Source organism: Macaca thibetana, chromosome 13 (genome assembly GCF_024542745.1).
Source record: "Macaca thibetana thibetana isolate TM-01 chromosome 13, ASM2454274v1, whole genome shotgun sequence".
NCBI lineage: Eukaryota > Metazoa > Chordata > Mammalia > Primates > Cercopithecidae > Macaca > Macaca thibetana.
Window position 1 is genome coordinate 65996291 of NC_065590.1, and position 17374 is coordinate 66013664.

The 17374-nt window shown below is 35.2% G+C and overlaps 1 pseudogene; it reads right to left on the bottom strand.

Annotated features, from left to right (window-relative positions):
* Positions 1-3733: 3733 nt before the first annotated feature.
* Positions 3734-4965, bottom strand: LOC126933560 (heterogeneous nuclear ribonucleoprotein A1-like; annotated as a pseudogene).
* Positions 4966-17374: the final 12409 nt, after the last annotated feature.

Here is a 17374-nt window from a genome sequence, read left to right on the forward strand (position 1 = left end):
GAATCTACGTATTACTTGGAGAGAAATGAAAATAAAATTCTAAAAACACAAAAACAAAAAATCCACAAAATACACTTCACAAGCTTCATGCATCCTTCTTGAATTGGATCCTACTGATTCCGAGCTGAAGGGGTGAAGATACCTAAGCTAGAAGAGAAGCTATAATATAACTTTGATAATGGGTATAGTGGAAATCTGTACCTCTTTTTTTCCTCCGTTTTAGTAATGGAGGTAAATTTTCAAAAAAATATTAAAAATAGCAAAAAAAAGTACAATTAAGTAAAGATCACATTTAATAGGGCCCTTGATTTGGAGAAAAAAAATCAAGTGTATACATTTTTGTTGATATAATAATCTTTTAGGCTATGTCGCTTTAGTGAAAAAATGTAATTTGACTACTTTAAGAGTCACTAGTCTTCAAAAATAGTTAACCTTCAAAATTAAAACTAAGATACTTTTCTCATTTAAAAGTTAGCTGCACAGTCAATACAAAGTGTGTTTTGCCTCATATTAACACTGTGTGTCTCTAAAGCTCAGCATAAATAAAACAGGTACAGACCAAATTATTGTCTCTTTGATTTATATTTTTATTTCAGTAATACTTTACTTTCTATTCTGATTAATTCTAAATAAGAACCAACATCTAAGTTAGGATAATGTTGCTTGAAAAACCTTAGAAGTTTACTAAAATAAAATGCCAGACAAAAAGTAACCAATTATATCATAGAGCATCGTGAAATAGCTACTTGGCTTTTGCAGCACACTAATTTCTTGGAGAGTGGATTTAATTCAGAGTCTGGCCTGAGGACTGAAGTTCCAGAAAATCACCTTTGTTAAGAAGACTCCAAATTAATCAGGCCCTCAATTTTACAGGATATGTGTGCACAAAGCAGGATATTAAAACATAGAGATGGCAGATGTTTTTTCCGCCTGATTGTATTTCACTCTCTGATGTGGCACATGCCTTTCCTGGAATCATGATTTCTAATAATCTGAATTCAGAGCATTAAGATGATTTACTCTATGAACTCAGAGCACAGGAAACTGGGCTAAAGGGTATGTTAGGCCATGGAAAATCCTGGTGATCTCTGTCATCACAGGATGTGCCTGTGTAGTGATTAGAGGGCTGTACAGTAAAGCTTGCATTACCCTAATCTGGTGTCTCTACCTATAGACTTTGTTAGATAAACACTGACGATTCCTCCACTGCCTTTGCTTCACGTTTCTGGACTCTACTGAAACCTAGCACCTTCCTTCTATTCACTCATTTTTTTCTTCAGGCACTGTGGTAGGCAGAAAAAAAAATGGCCCCTAAAGATGCCCACATCCTCACTCCTGGAACCTGAAAATATGCTATGCTCAGTGGCAAAGGGAAATTAAAGTCACAGATGGAATTAAGGTTGTTAATTAACCAACTTTAAGATAAGGACTATTCTAGATTATTCAGGTAGGATGAATGTCATCACAAGGGTTCTTAAATGGGGAAAGGGGAGGCAGAAGAGTTAGTCTCAGAGTGAGGCAGTATGAGGTGACTAGATTGGCCATTGCTGGCTTTGGAGATGGCAGGGGACCACGAGCCTAGAAATGCTAGCAGCTTCAAGAAGCTGAAAAAGGCGAGTAAATGAAAACATCCCTCAAGCATCCAGAAAGAAATCAACCCTGCTAACACCTCAGTTTTAGTCCAGTGAGACCCATTTCAGACTTTTGACACCAAGAACTGTGACATAACAAATTTGTGTTGTTTCAAGCTGCCCAACTTGTTGTCATTTGTTACAGCAGCCAATAGCACAGGCACATTATTGTGTCCTGTTGCTTTACTTTTGTCTTAGGAAATATCTTGTGCTTTAAAGGGATTTTTACCCCTGAGAATTTCATCCCGTGTGAGTTGACTATAATGAAGACCAATTTATTGATGACTTACCTTACTATAGTTTTCTATATATTGACAACAAAAGCACGGGATATGGAGTAAAATAGTCGGAGTTCCAACTCTGGTTTTTCACTTGATGGCTCTGAGTCCTCTAATCAATTTGTTTTAAAGACTATCAATTTCTTAAACTACTATGCTTACTCAGCTATACCTAACTGACCTGACACATAGGATATTTTGAAGTTCAGATTGGAGAATGATACATAATTAAGATAATCAACTTGTTTTCTTAATTTACAATGATAGACATTAAGATTGAAAGGGTATGCTATTTAGAAGCTGACTAACTTAGCAGGAGATATTTGCCCTATACCACTGTTTTTAAAACTCTGCCACTGGGCCGGGTGCGGTAGCTCAGGCCTGTAATCCCAGCACTTTGGGAGGCCAAGGTGGTCACATTAAGAGCTCAGGTGATCAAGACCATCCTGGCTAACACGGTGAAACCCCGTCTCTACTAAAAATACAATTAGCTGGGCGTGGTGGTGGGCACCTGTAGTCCCAGCTACTCAGGAGGCTGAGTTAGGAGAATCACTTGAACCCAGGAGGCAGAGCTTGCAGTGAGCCAAGATCACGCCACTGTACTCCAGCCTGGGCAACAGAGCGAGACTCCATGTCAAAACAAACAAACAAACAAACAAACAAACAAACACTCTGCCATTGATTTTGCTGGGAAACTTGGTTGAGAGATGGGGAAATGTTGAAGGAAGGGAGAGGTTGGGTGGTGAACTAATTTCCTCCTTACCCACACTCGATTTAAACCAAAGCAATACCTATCTGTGAAAATAGAATATGAAGTAAAGGGAGAGGGTTCAAAGAAATTGAGAACCCTTGCACTGTAGTATGTGCAAATGCAGGTCCATGTAGCCTTGAATAGTTCCTCTGGCCTATGTATGTCAACATTTGGAGATGCACAGTTCCTATAAACATGTGCATAGAAACAGAAGAATACATATTTGCATATAGGATTAAAAGAAATGACTGCTGTAAAATATCTAGCACAGAGCTACAGAGTGTATTTTTAATACATTACAGTTGTTGAGTAAAGATGAGTATGTGATAACACTAAGTGATATGAAGCCAAGAAATGTAGTAGTGTTCGAATCCTCTCCACCTTCCTTACTCTTGGGTTCTGACTTTAGACACTAAATAATTCCAGGACGTAAGTGAAAACACATTTCAATTGACCTCTATTCTACTTACTTGGTATATTAGCCTGCGCATTATTTTTTAAATGAATTTTTTTCTGTTTCTAAAATGCCTTTTCTAGAAAGTTTCTGTCTGTTGAATTCATTATTTAAAATTGAATCTTACTGCTTTGGGTAAATAACAGTATGATGTTTACTATATATTTGCATTGTGCTGGCATTAGGTAAGGATTTATACAGTGTTCCTTCTTATGATGAGTGACATATTTTATAAGAGGGAAAAACCATGGAAATGAATTCTCACAGTTTAAAAATAAAATATATCCAATGTCTGTCTTGCAAAATATTATAATACCACATAGTTAATAATATAACAATTAATATTTTTAAACATTTCCAAAAGACCAAGTATACTATGAAAATATATATTTTTTAAAAAGCTACATTAAAACCCTTTGTTGGAATGCTTTCCACTTTCCACAGGACAGAACTAAAATAACATGTTATTCAATTAGTCACAAATACAGTCTTCAAGTTTTTTGCCCATACACATGAGTATTTTTCTAAAACATGTCTTCTTTGTAGCAGCTAGGCCCTGCCACCACTGTGCTTGGCTGAGTTTACAAATCTCTTATAACGTGTAGCTTCCCTGTGACTTCTCTGGCTCGCCTCTCTTGCTAAGCTTTGTTTCCTAATTAAAATCTTCTGCCACTGCCATAGCTACTACTTCTACTGGAACCGCCATAACCACCTTTGTTTTGTGTTTGGCAAAGTATTGGCCTCCACCACCATAAGGGCCAGAGCTTCTGCCTCTAAAATTTCCTCCCTTTGTGGGTCCAAAATTTGAAGAGTGATTGTTGTAATTGCCAAAATCACTGTAGCTTCCACCACCTCCAAAATTGCTTCCATCATTACCAAATCCATTATAGCCATCCCCACTGCCACCATATCCAACACCACCATGGCTGCCACCAAAGTCACCACAACCACTGAAGTTTCTTCCATGATCAAAGTTGTCATTCCCACTGAAACCACCTCCATGACCACCACCAAAGTTTCCAGAACCACTTCGACTTCTTTGGCTGGATGAACACTAGCCATCTCTCGCTTTGACAGGGCTTTCCTAACTTCACAGTTGTGGCCATTCACAGCATGGTATTTCTGAATGACAGTCTTATCCCTGGAGTCATGGTCGTCAAATGTTACAAAGTCAAAGTCCCTTTTCTTGTCACTGCCTTGGTCAGTCATGATTTCAGTCATTTTAATTTTTCCAAACTGTTCAAAATAATCTCTTAAGTGATGTTCTTCAGTGTCTTCATTAATGCCACCGACAAATATCTTCTTCACAGTTAAGTGGGCACCTGATCTTTCATAATCTTCTCTTGAGACAGGTCTCTTTGGTTCCATAACTCTTCCATCCACCTTGTGTGGCCTTGCATTTATGGCTGCATCCACCTCCTCCACAGTGGCATATGTGACAAACTCAAAGCTCCTGGAGCACTTAGTGTTTGGATCTCTCATGACTACACAGTCCATGAGCATTCCCCACTGCTCAAAATGGCTCCTCACGCTCTCATCAGTTGTTTCAAATCTTAATCCTCCACTGAAGAGCTTCCTCAGCTGTTGCGGCTCTTTAGCAGACTCTGACTTAGACATGATGGCAGGGAGAAGAGAGACTTTAACCATGCTTCTTCAGTGGTATCCATGGGCAGAAAGGCTATGAAAGTATTTTAAGCAAATAAATGTGTTACAAATATTTACAGAACACAAGAATTCTTAGTATTATCAGCGGGTGGTGAAAAATAAATAGACATGTGATAATTTCATTTGAATAAAGAAAGCACAATAAATTATCCCATGAAAAAGTTGAAGAAACAAAAATATTAACTGTCAAAACTTACTAAGATTGAGTGATAAAACTGATGTTTTTTCTGTTGAATCTGGTAACTTTGCGATAGTTTATTCTGGGTAATTTCTATCAAGATACACTATAAAAGTTTGATTTTATTTATAATTTTTATGATACCCTCTTCCCCCACACACTTTCTGGATGAAAACAGCCTGAACTTCTATCATGTTTTCTTTCAAGGAAATGTTTAGTACAGGCATACACAAAATAAATAAAACTTAAACCTACTTTGATAAGCTTCTGTAACGCACTGATTCCATATACACACATACATGCACATGTGTATAATTCTACATTGTGTGTGTGTATATATATTTGTGCTAACTTACATACAAACATATCAACTGTGATTACCAATACTGAGATGATATGCGATCGTGTATGAACATGACCATCTAATGACTGAAGACCTTGGTCTAGGAAATCATCTCTTTACTAAAAATTATTATATTTAATTCAATAATGAAAAACAATAATAATTATTTTCTACTATTTGTAACAGCTTTTGTCCTTTTTGAAACTGTAGGATGTTTTTAAATATTTGAAAAGTTCTCAAAATCTTTCACAAACAGCAGTTTTTTTTTACCCATTACAATTCTAAACAAAGAAATATATGCAGATTGTACATTCTAATTACTATTGGTCTCAAATGGATGCCAATCTATACTGTGAAAATATAATGGAAATTTGCCTTAACTTTGCATATTAGGGTGATGATAATAGACAATCACTACATATCAAATACTCTACTCCTCTAGATTCTGAAATTCTTTTTTCAACCCATTGTACTGTGAAAGTTCCAATACTGATACACTGGGAGGAGAAATTTTCTAGAGTGAGGAACAGTTCTTAGAAGTTTTATTATTATATATGATATGTGCAAAAAATGTATAATGTACATTAGCTATAATCGGTCTACATACATTTACTAAACATTTATTGATGCCTAATAGATGTGTCAAACCGAATATATTCTAACTAAATTCCTGGTCTTCCCCTAAAACTTGCTCTACCACACTGCAAATAGTAGTAATTCTATCCTTTCAGTTAGTCATAAAATCTTGGAGTTACCCTTGATTTCTCTGTTTCTCTCAAAAAATCCTGTTATCTTCAAATATTTCCGAAAATCCTACCACTTCCCACCACCTCTGCTGCTTGTCGAAGCCATCTCTAACTCGTATCCTTGTTCCCCTTACAGTCTAATCTCAACCTAGCAGCCAGTGTTATCCCCCTAAGTATAGATCATGCCATCTCTTAGTTCACATGTCCAAGAGCGCCCCATCTTACAAGAGTCAAGGCCAGCCTCTTCACAATGCCTGTGAGGCCCGTCACACTAGCTCCCTGCTATTTCTTTGACCTATTCTTCAGCTCCAGCCACTCTGGCTCCTTCTTGGTTAATGACAACATCAGGAATTGCATTGGCTCTTCCTGATTCCAGGAATATTCTTTCTCCATATGTCTGGTGGCTTGTCCCTCCTGTCTTTCCAATCTTTACTTGCATGTAACCTTCACAGAGAGGCCTGCACTGACCACCATACTGAAGCTTGCAAACCAAACCCTGGCATTATTGTTCCCCTTTCCTGCTTGATTTTTGTCTGCAACACTAATAAACTTCTAACCTATAATGCGGTTTACCTATTTGCCCTCACTAGAAAATCCATGAGGGAAGGAATTTGCTTATTTCTTTAGCCCAAGTTCCTTGAGTTATGGCTTACATACAATGAAAATTTGTTGAATGAATGAAAGAATATGTGCTATTCACTATAATAAGTACCCAGGAAGCCGATAGTGAACGGGACACATGCCTCCTGCTTAATGGAGTTTACAGGCTATTGCACTAGTTGTAGCACTTAAAATTTGAAGATATATTTAAATTGCATATATTCCAACTTCAACATTTTATAGATCAAGAAACTGAGGCCCAGTTAGGTTATGGAACTTTTTAATAACCCTAGAGGTTTGGGAATTCAATTATCTGATTCATAATTCAGCAGTGATTTTACTACATACTGCGCTTAACAATTACCTTTTATCATAGTTTGTAATCAAAGTACAACAGGTGTTATAAAAATTAAATATAAGACATATGGGGAAAAGCCAATGCACAATATTATAAATTATATTATTTATGCTACTGAATAAGTGGTATAAACAAATAATGCAGCCGGGTGCGGTGATGCATACCTGTAGTCCCAACTACTCTGGACATGAAATGGGAAGATCTCTTGAGCATGAGTTCAAATTCGATCTGAGTAACATAGCAAGACTTCATCTCTTTAGAGCAAAAACAACAACAACAATAAACAACAAATGATGCTGGAGTAGTTCGGAAATCTCTGTGCTCTAGAATTATTATGGCATAATTCAGTGAACTGAAAGATGAGTGAACCAAAAATAATGAAATGAGGTATAATATAACCAAAGGTGTAGAAGTAGAGTAGATATAGTTTGGGAAGAGGACAGAGGAGAGTGAGGAGCTCCCTTGAATTAATTTAAGTCTTTAGGCTTTAGTGAATTGAAATCCTTCCAGAGATTACACATTGAAGATGTGATCAAAGATGAACTCAAGATGTCATCATGGAAATCAGGTGAGAAAATGTTCTTTCAGATTTCAAAAAGATAAAAATTGTGGGTGACAGAAATAAAAATATTGAATAAACTAGCTAAACAAATCTTCCATGAGCAATTAGTGGCAGAATTGGCAGTTATAAGGGGTTAGCATAGGTTTAATGATAATAAGACTTGTTATAATGGTTTGACATTGCATCTTTTTTTTTAACCTTCCACCTTTTTTTATTTTTATTTTTATTTTATTATTATTATTATTATTATTATACTTTAAGTTCTAGGGTACATGTGCATAACGTGCAGGTTTGTTACATATGTATACTTGTGCCATGTTGGTGTGCTGCACCCATCAACTCGTCAGCACCCATCAACTCGTCATTTACATCAGGCATTGCATCTTAAAGTTAGTATGGCCAAGGTAGGTGGATCACCTGAGGTCAGAAGTTTGAGACTAGCCTGGCCAAGATGGTGAAACCCCATCTCTACTAAAACCACAAAAATTAGCAAGGCATGGTGGCAGACACCTGTAATCCCAGATACTCAGGAGGCTGAGGCAGGAAAATCACTTGAACCCAGGAGGCAGAGGTTGCAGTGAGTTGAGATCACACCATTGCACTCCAGCCTGGGTGACAAGAGTGAAACTCTGTCTCGGGAAAAAAAAAAAAAAGTTAGTATGACAGTGCCCATGTTTGTTGTGTGTGTATTTGTTTGTGTATGGTATGTGCATGCACATTTGTATGAATTTGAGAAAGGTATTTGATGAAGCTTCATTTGTTGTAGGCCATTTGGAGTAAAATAATCACATTTTGCTGGTTCATAGCTGGCTGAACATTTATACCCCAATTATTGATTAATGAATAGGTTTCAACTTAGAATAGTCTTTATTGCAGCAAGTTTTCTACTTCATCTCATTTACATTTTCCTTTTTAACGTTTGTGTCAATGACCTGAATGTAGATCAAAATAAAGCACAGTTATGAAATTTGAGGCTGAGTCTATATAATATGGCTATTTAAATATAAGATGACAGAATCAAGGTTTCAATGACATTGAGCAGAAATGATAATCATAATTTTAATTACCACATTTTGGAGTGCCTATTATGTGCTGAATAGGCACCTTTATACACTGCATCTCACTTGATTATTACAACTACCCAGCAAAGTAGATGTTATCCTCTTTATACATAAGAAATATAAAAATTAAATCACATACTCAGTGGTTGAGAAACAATTTTTATCTCAGCTCTGTCTTACTCAAGAGCTCATGCTATACCATTCTTATGCTGAAGTTTATAAAATTTATGAGTAGGAAATTTAATAGAGATAAATGCACACCCCTACACTGAGATACCAAGTCATTTTCCTGAGTGTGGAAAGGGGCAACTTGAATTTAAAATACCTATTTTCTAATAGAAGATTTTTTTATATGAGTGAAGAATTTTATTCAGCTGCTAATGAAGCTAATATAATCTTAAATTTTAGGTTGCATTGAAAGTTTCAGACCAAAAGGATATTTGTCCCATTCTGTTCCTCTTTGGTCAGATCATATCTAGACTACTATGTTTAGTATGTCCTGTGGCTCGTAAAGAAGTATATGGACAAACTAACGAGACTCTTATGGAGCATGAGTAATTACGACCACAGGACCTTTATCACATTCTTTATTTATTTATTGTTATTTTTAGAGTGAGTTTTTACAGAAAATGTCCTAAATTTCTGTTTGGAAGATGCTTATAACAACAGATGACCTAATCTTACAAATGAATATTTCTAAATCCAGACAGTTAGCAGATATACAAGATTTGAACTCATGCACGCTTACTGGATAGACCGGATCTCCGAATGGCTCTACAAAGCAACTTTAAGTACTTCTGGATAAAGCGAAATAACAATACAATAAACCACTTAGGACTACCACACTGAGAAAATGTAGCTCCAATAAAAGCTTTAACAGAGGAAAATATAATTAGGGTTTCTACCTATTTATAAACATTATAGGATATATTTATAAGCATATGTATTCGTGCAAATAAAGGGTGTACTTTTTCTGTAAGTTCCTCCATTACTAAAGATGCCATAACACATTTTATAGTCACCAGGTGAGAGTGGGAGGATAGTATAAAGCACTCCAGTCATTGCAGCGTATCGTGCAGAGGTAACTAGACTGACTTACATGGAAAATGACACTGCTGATCATCACATTCTGTTAGACTTTCAGGCAGTTCAGTTAGCCTTTGACGTTTTGGGTATATTAACTTCAATTTGGGCTTTCAAACCAGTTCCAACTGATTTGACAGGAGCAGAAGAGACTTCTGCTTTCCATTTAAAGACTGTGATCAAAGAAATCGTGACTGAGACTTTTTTTTTTTTTTATTTGCAACACTGGTTTTCTTGAGTGCCTTCAGCTATGATCTGGTGCATTTATTGTTCTTTGAGGAAGAGTAAGGTAAGACTAATTTAACACAAATACCTGCAGCTGGAATACAAAGAGGGTTCACTGTGTCATCTCAGGAATTTTCCTCAATTAAGAGGGAGGGAAGCAATGAAAATTGATGTTCCCATAAATATACTGGTTTTCTTTCCATCGAATAAATTTGGAAACTCTGCCAATTGGAAAAAAGATTTTAATCGATGTCAGTTTTGTTACTCAGTTATTCTAGCAAAGGTCATAAAGGGAAAAGTCATAAATATTTCCACAAATACAGCAAAGACCATCAAGATTACTTTATTTAGGTCACATTAATGCTTTGTGCTAATGACCATAAAGTATTTTTCATTTAGCTGCTAGTCAACACTGCTAACGAACATATTTCAGATCTCCTTCAGGTAAGATTGCCGTGAGTGACACTTTAGAATCTATGAATTAAGAACATGCTCACTGAGGAGAAACGCTCCCTTAAAAAAAAATTACTTCTCTTCAATATCCTTCCTCCACATAAATACCAAGGACATTAATAATATTGTTGTCAATGCAAGAAAGAGATTAAGCTATATTTATCAGTTTAGCATTCTTAGGTCACTTATATTTCTGGAACTCGAATATCAAGCATCTATACTCTAGGATAAGTTTAGTGCAAAGTTTTCAAGCAGGTTAATTGACAAATTAACATTGACAAATCTTTACATTGCTCAATTTACAGGCTCTGGAATTTAGTGCTAACTACAACAGAATAATTAGAATGTCATTTTAAAGTTTATTATTGGTCAGGCTTGGTGGCTCATGCTTGTAATCCTAGTACTTTGGAAGGCCACGGCAGGCAGATCGCTTGAGGTTAAGAGCTCAAGACTAGCCTGACCAGCATGATGAAAACCCATCTCTACTAAAAATACAAAAATTAGCCAGGTGTGGTGACACACATTTATAGTCCTACCTACTCAGGAGGCTGAAGAAGGAGAATCGCTTGAAGCTGGGAGGCTGAGGTTGCAGTGAGCTGAGATCCGGCCATTGCACTCCAGCCCGGGCGACAGAGCAAGACTCCGTCTCAAAAAAAAAAAAAAAAAAAAAGTTTTTTATTGATGACTGTATCCTCTCTTTGGGCACTCCAGAGGCTATGAAGACCAATTATATCACAAAACAAAAAATAACAAAAATGAGAAAAAGAATGCAAATTTCAACTTTGAAGAGAAATCTAGCCTGAACAGATTGACTACGTTATTCAAACTTGATTGTGGCTGAAAGTCCAATTTAATCAAAAGCACTGGATCTTTTGCTTATGTCAGTGCTTAATTTCGACAATTTGCTGTGTAAAGCAGAGAAAATCAAAATAGTGACAACTGTTTCATGTGGATATAGTGTGGGTTAGTAGCCCCTCAACGTAGACTTGGAGGAAGTGGTTTCCTAAGTGAGGAAACAAATTATTGTCTGGGAATATGCATTCAGATGTATACACTCAAAATAAAAGCTAAATTTCAATATCTTTTCTACCAACAGGAGAAAGTCATGATAAGATTTTCATGAGGAAGGAGAAAATAGAACATTAATTTGAAGCCTCTTGTAGGCATCCTGGCAAGAGATGATGAGAATCTAAAGTAAATCAAGCAGGAGTTTGGGGAAAAGGTGGAAGGGATAATTTTGAGTTATGTGTAACTCAAAACACTAGCTACAACAGAATATAGAATGTCAGTTTTAAGTTTATTATCGATAACTTTATCCTAAAATCCATAGATTTTAGTGGCTGAATATAGAAAATGAGAGAAATAAGTGTCACAGATACCACTAGGCTTCTAGATTGGAGGCATTGTTTTGAAGAACAAGGCTAAATGACAGCAGAAACTATCGGAAATCAGAATTTATTATACATCTGTATTAATAAGACAGTATAGAATTTTATTAGCACAAAGAAAGACAAATCAAATATAATAACTAGAGACTTCAAAAATAGGCCCATATTTACACAATCACCTGATTTACAATTTATAACCAAAGTTCCATCATAAAACATTGAGGAAATAATGTCTTCTCGGTAAATAGTGAGGAGTTTACTCAGTATCAGTATAGAAAAAAAAATAAACTTTCAACCCTATCTTTCACTTCACACAAAAATCAGTTTAGTTGGATGGTAGAAAAAGGGTGAAAAATTAAAAAGATAAACACAGTTTCTATAAGGTAACAAGTATAATTCTTCATGTCTTTGTGGTAGGTAAAGATTTTGAAAAAACAAGAGACAACAATAGCAATAAAGGAAGAAATTGATGAATTGTACTCAATAAAATTACGAACTTTCCTTCATCAAAAGACAGCATTAAGATAGAAAAAAATATATAGAATGAAAGAGATATTTGCTATAAAAATTTTTGAAACAGTGCTCATATTAAATATATAGAGAGAACTCATAAAATCAATTTTTAAAAGATAACAATATTTTAAAAGGTACAAAACTATTGAATACACACATTATTTTTCTTAAAAAGATATGTGAAAGTTCAGCTGGCTAGATTCCTTTTTTAATTATATTTCAGAGTATTTTAAACAGGTGCAGCCTGAAGTGTTCAATAATATGTATTTTCTGCAAAATGTTAGTGATTCAAAGCTTGTTCTTTAACACAACTAAAAAAAGCGGCACCATCTTTATTATAGCAATGGTAATGTGAGTTCTAGAATGATTCATTTTCTGCTTATTTATTAATAAAACTAGTGGCAAACTCCATAAATGTTAGTCAAAAATAATAAGTACATTTTATTGAATACTTATTAAATACAGAAAACTCTAATAAGAATTCTAGATCATTATCTCATTTCATGCAATTAATAAGCATGTAAGATTGGAATTAGTATTATTTCTCCTCTTTTACAGAAAAGGACATTGGAACTAAAGATGTTAAATAATTTTTCCAAAACCTAAGCACTAATGGGAGATGGAGTTAAATTCAAATTGCCAGCATGCCCCTGGACAACGTGCTCTTAAGCACTGTGCAATGCAGTAATGAGTTATGGTAAATTCCCTTTCACATTTTAGCAGATTTACCACTGCTTTTCCCAATCAGTGAATTCTAATGCAAACGTTCATTTGGCAATTTTTCTCACGTTAGAGATCCCCTGAAAGACAGGTCATTGAATAAAAGTATTTAGGATCAGTTATAAGATTTCTACTGGCTGCAAGTGTTTGACAAGGAAAAATGCAATCAATACTTACAGATGCTTTTAACTGTAACCAAAGTACACTTACTGATGATATGTTTTTCAAGCAGAAACTGATAACAGGAGTGTAAGCTGAGGACACAATTTATTATTCCATTCAAAAGTGCTTATAAGTCAATGACTTTCAACTCAGAAATTAAAGGGGAAAGTAGGATTTAACCAAATGAGGCTTTTATTCTCTTTGATTAAGAAAGCAATGCTTACTAAAGAATATTTGGAAATACTGATAAATGTGAAGAAAAAAAGGTAAAATTGCCCAAATTTATATATTAAAAATTCAGACAATTGGCACAATATAGAAAATTGGATCAGGTTAAACTTAATTTTGAGCTATTTGCAACTAGTTGCTGTTAAATGAATGCTATAAAGAATCAAAAACCTTCTATTTCAGTCTTGTGTAACTGATTTTATAGTATAGAGATTGACTTTAATGTGGCTTAATACTAAAATTTATAGGCAAAAAGTAAAAGCAACTTGTCCCAGCTCTGGTTTAAATCAATTCTGTATTTTCTTAGAAAGTTGTTTAACTTCTCATACTTATTTGTATTTGTGATGGGGTAATACAAAACTTATTCTGTCAGCTTATCAAATTGATAGTAAAAATCAATGAAATTTTAGGTGTCAAATTTTGCATAAGAGAATACTATCTAAGTTCTTTATGTTTCACTTTTGCTCCTTTTTAGTATTACTATTACTGATACTCCCAAATAAAACACTCATTGCATTTTGTGTAAACTATTTAGGTAGTTTCTAACTTGTCCACTACTCTTCAGCTTAACTATTTAATGCACAGCCCATCATCCTGAGTGACGCTCTTGCAAAAGAACAGTTCTAAGTCTGCCACTTCTATTAGTACTCAGTGATTACAGAAGTGCAGAACTACTGTAGCCTGCCTTCTTCATCTATTCCACAGGGTTGCTGTAAAACTTCATTCTATTTTGATGGCTTGCTTTCTTCCTTTAAACCTCTCATTCTCAAAAACTTGGGGAAGGGCCTTTATAGTTATCTTCACACAAAAGAAAATGGATGTAATGAATGAGGCCTTGCAACTTGCTCATCCTCTCCCCTCCTCTAAATGTCCATGGATTACATTCTTACTTCAGAGGAAGCCATGTGTCTTCTCTCCGAAGTGTGAACTCCATGTAGGCACTCCAGCTCATCCCTCTTAATTTCCTGAGGTCCATGATTCACAAGTTCCATTTCATATTTTGTCTTCATACTTTCCCTTTCTATGATCCCCTTCCTTCTCTCTCTAAAGTTGTTCAAGCTGCCTTCATCTTTTGAAAAGCTTACTTCAACCTTACCTTGCATTCAAACCACCGTTATTTCTTTCCTTTGCTGACACATTACTTAAAGCCTCTAATTATTTTCCACTTATTCAACTCCTTTTACTTTTCAACTAATTTCAATTTAGGTTTTTTATTAATTTGAAAATTGACTTTGATAAGATCACCAGTGAGCTAAAAATTATTAATCCAATGCCTCACTTCACTGCTCACTAGATAGACCCCTCTCTAGGATTTAACATTACTGATGTCATTCTTCAGACTCTTTCTTCCTTGGATTGATAGGAAACTCATTTTTTCTGGTTTCCCTTCTCTTTTGACCTGATTACTTATGCCTGTTTCATCATCATTCCTTAAAATGTTGATATTTTTCATGGAGCTCTAACTACCCATTTGCTCTTCATTTATATATGCTTCTCCTTTTGGTAACATATGCTACATATGTTGTCTATACTCTTATGATTTTCCCTTATGCTTAAGCATTCATAACTCTAACCACTACTTTCTCATGAAAGTTCTTCTCCCCTGCCTTTCCATACCACAATATGCCTGATTTGATGCTATCTATCTTTCAGAGTCTCACTCAAAATCCTCCAGTATAGATGTTCCTTGCTTCTTTCCCTCCCTCCTGATTTGTGTATCCTATATTGTGTTTGTTGTGTCCTTCTTGTAATACATTACTTTCTACCTTGCTTTATCAGCAGCGATGTGGAAATGTATGCTACCTGAGTACAATGTTCTTGTTTTTTTAGCTGCATATCAGTGCTTTTCACAGTCTTCTGTATAGTAATTTCTCAATAAGCATTTGTCGAATGTGTGAAAAATAAATATCAAAATTGCAAAATATCTTACAGATGATCAGATTTTGTTTTGATAGCAAATGGTCAGACTCAGGGTGGGGCATCTTATAACTTAATCTTATCCTGTGCTCAAAAGAGCCTCATTAGTTCCTGAAATATTTTTTATTGTAGCATATAGATCCAACAGCTTTCATAAAATTTCCCTGATTAAGCAAAGTGTGGTGCCAGTGTTCCTCCTTCTCACCAAATTAAAAACTTCCCTTCTTTCTTCTGCAGAAATAATGAAGATGATAGATAGTACATGAGATCAGTATTATTTAATCCCTTTAGAAATATAGTTTTTACCACATATTTGACTTTCCTCATGTATGGTTTTCTGATACGTATACATCAAAACAAAAGGAACACAGGTATGGATCACGTGTGACTGGGAATTGTTTTTTAATTTCAAGAGCAGAAGAAAGACGAGCCAGTGTGAGTGAAGGAAGAGAAATGGGATTCCCTTTTGGGTTACTCAGTAATCCTGTGATAATATCAGTTCCTGTTCACAAATATTTTAAAAATACATAGAGCAAGTGAGAGCTGTTTTTCTAATTTCATAGGCTTTTTGAAAAATTAGGGATGTTTGATTTTATAGAAATTAATTGCAGAATAATAATAGTAAGCTGAGCTAATTGAGCACCAGTGATTGCTGACTCTGCAGTTAGTTTTAGCAATACAAGTACAGGAGAAAGACTCTGAGGAGTGAAGCATCAAACACAATGAAAAAGTAAGATATAAGAAAGATGGTCAGGAGCACGTGCCCTAATCTAAAACAGGTAAGTTAAAATTCAGAGGCTGTAGAAAGACAGTAATTTACTATTTCTGTAGAATGAATAAAAAGAATTGATATTATATAAAGTTTTTACTAGAAGAACAGAAAATATTTTTCCAGAAACTATGACTGGGCAGAGGTTAGTTGATTCACTCATTCAACAGATATTTATTTACTGTTCTGTGTGCTAGACATTGTTTTATGTGCTCAGGATAGACCAGTGAATACAATAAACAAAGATCTCTGACCTCCTAGAGCTTATATTGTAATGGGAGAAAACGATAAGCAACGAGTATGATAATAAATAAGTAAATGATATGGTGTATTAGAAAGTGAAAGTGTTATGGGAAAATAAAGCAGTACGGTTTAAGAAGAATCAGGAGTTCTGTGCTGTATTAATGCAGTGGTCAGGGTAGATTCATTGGGGAAGTGAAGTTTGAGCAAAGACTTCAACTAAGTGAGATGGACAGCCAAGCTGTCATTGGATTGCCAGTCAGAATACATTTCCAAACCCCTGTGAGAAATGCAGGCATTAAATATGATAGAAGGAGATTTGGCCCAGGAAATGAGAAGATGCTGCTCAAATCATTAAAATTCTATTAACTCTCAATTTCCTCATTTGTAAAAGAAGTATAGTATTATTAATCTCACAGTACAGAAAAAATAAAAAAGTTTTATATTTAATAAATTTTTAAAATTTAGAATTGATTTAGATTTACAGAAAACTTAGGAAGATAATAAAGAAAATTCCCATATATCCTACACCCAGTTTCCCCCGTTATTAACGTCTTACAATAACATATTCGCCACAATTAGCTGACCAATATTGATTCATTAATGTTAACCAAAGTCAATATTTTATTCAAATATCCTTAGTTATTACCTAATCTTCTGTACAGGTTATTCCATCCAGGATACCATATTACATTCAGTTCACGTCCTCTGGGACTCTCGTTGGCTGTGAAATTTTTTCAGACATTCGTTGTTTTTCTTGACCTTGACAGTTCTGAGGAGTAATGGTCAGGTATTTTGTAGAATATCCCTCCACTGGCAATCATTTGATCTTTTCCTCATGATCCAACCAGACTTACAGGTTTTGGGGAAGAAGGTTACTGAGGTAAAGTGCCAGGCTCATCACATTGTGTCCAGGACACGTACTATCAACGTGACTTATAAGCTGTTGATGTTAATCTTGATCAGCTGACTGAGGTAGTGTTTGTCAGGTTTCTCCAAAAGCTTCACACTTAACCTTGAGTTTTACAGAGACCTAAAACTAAAATCTA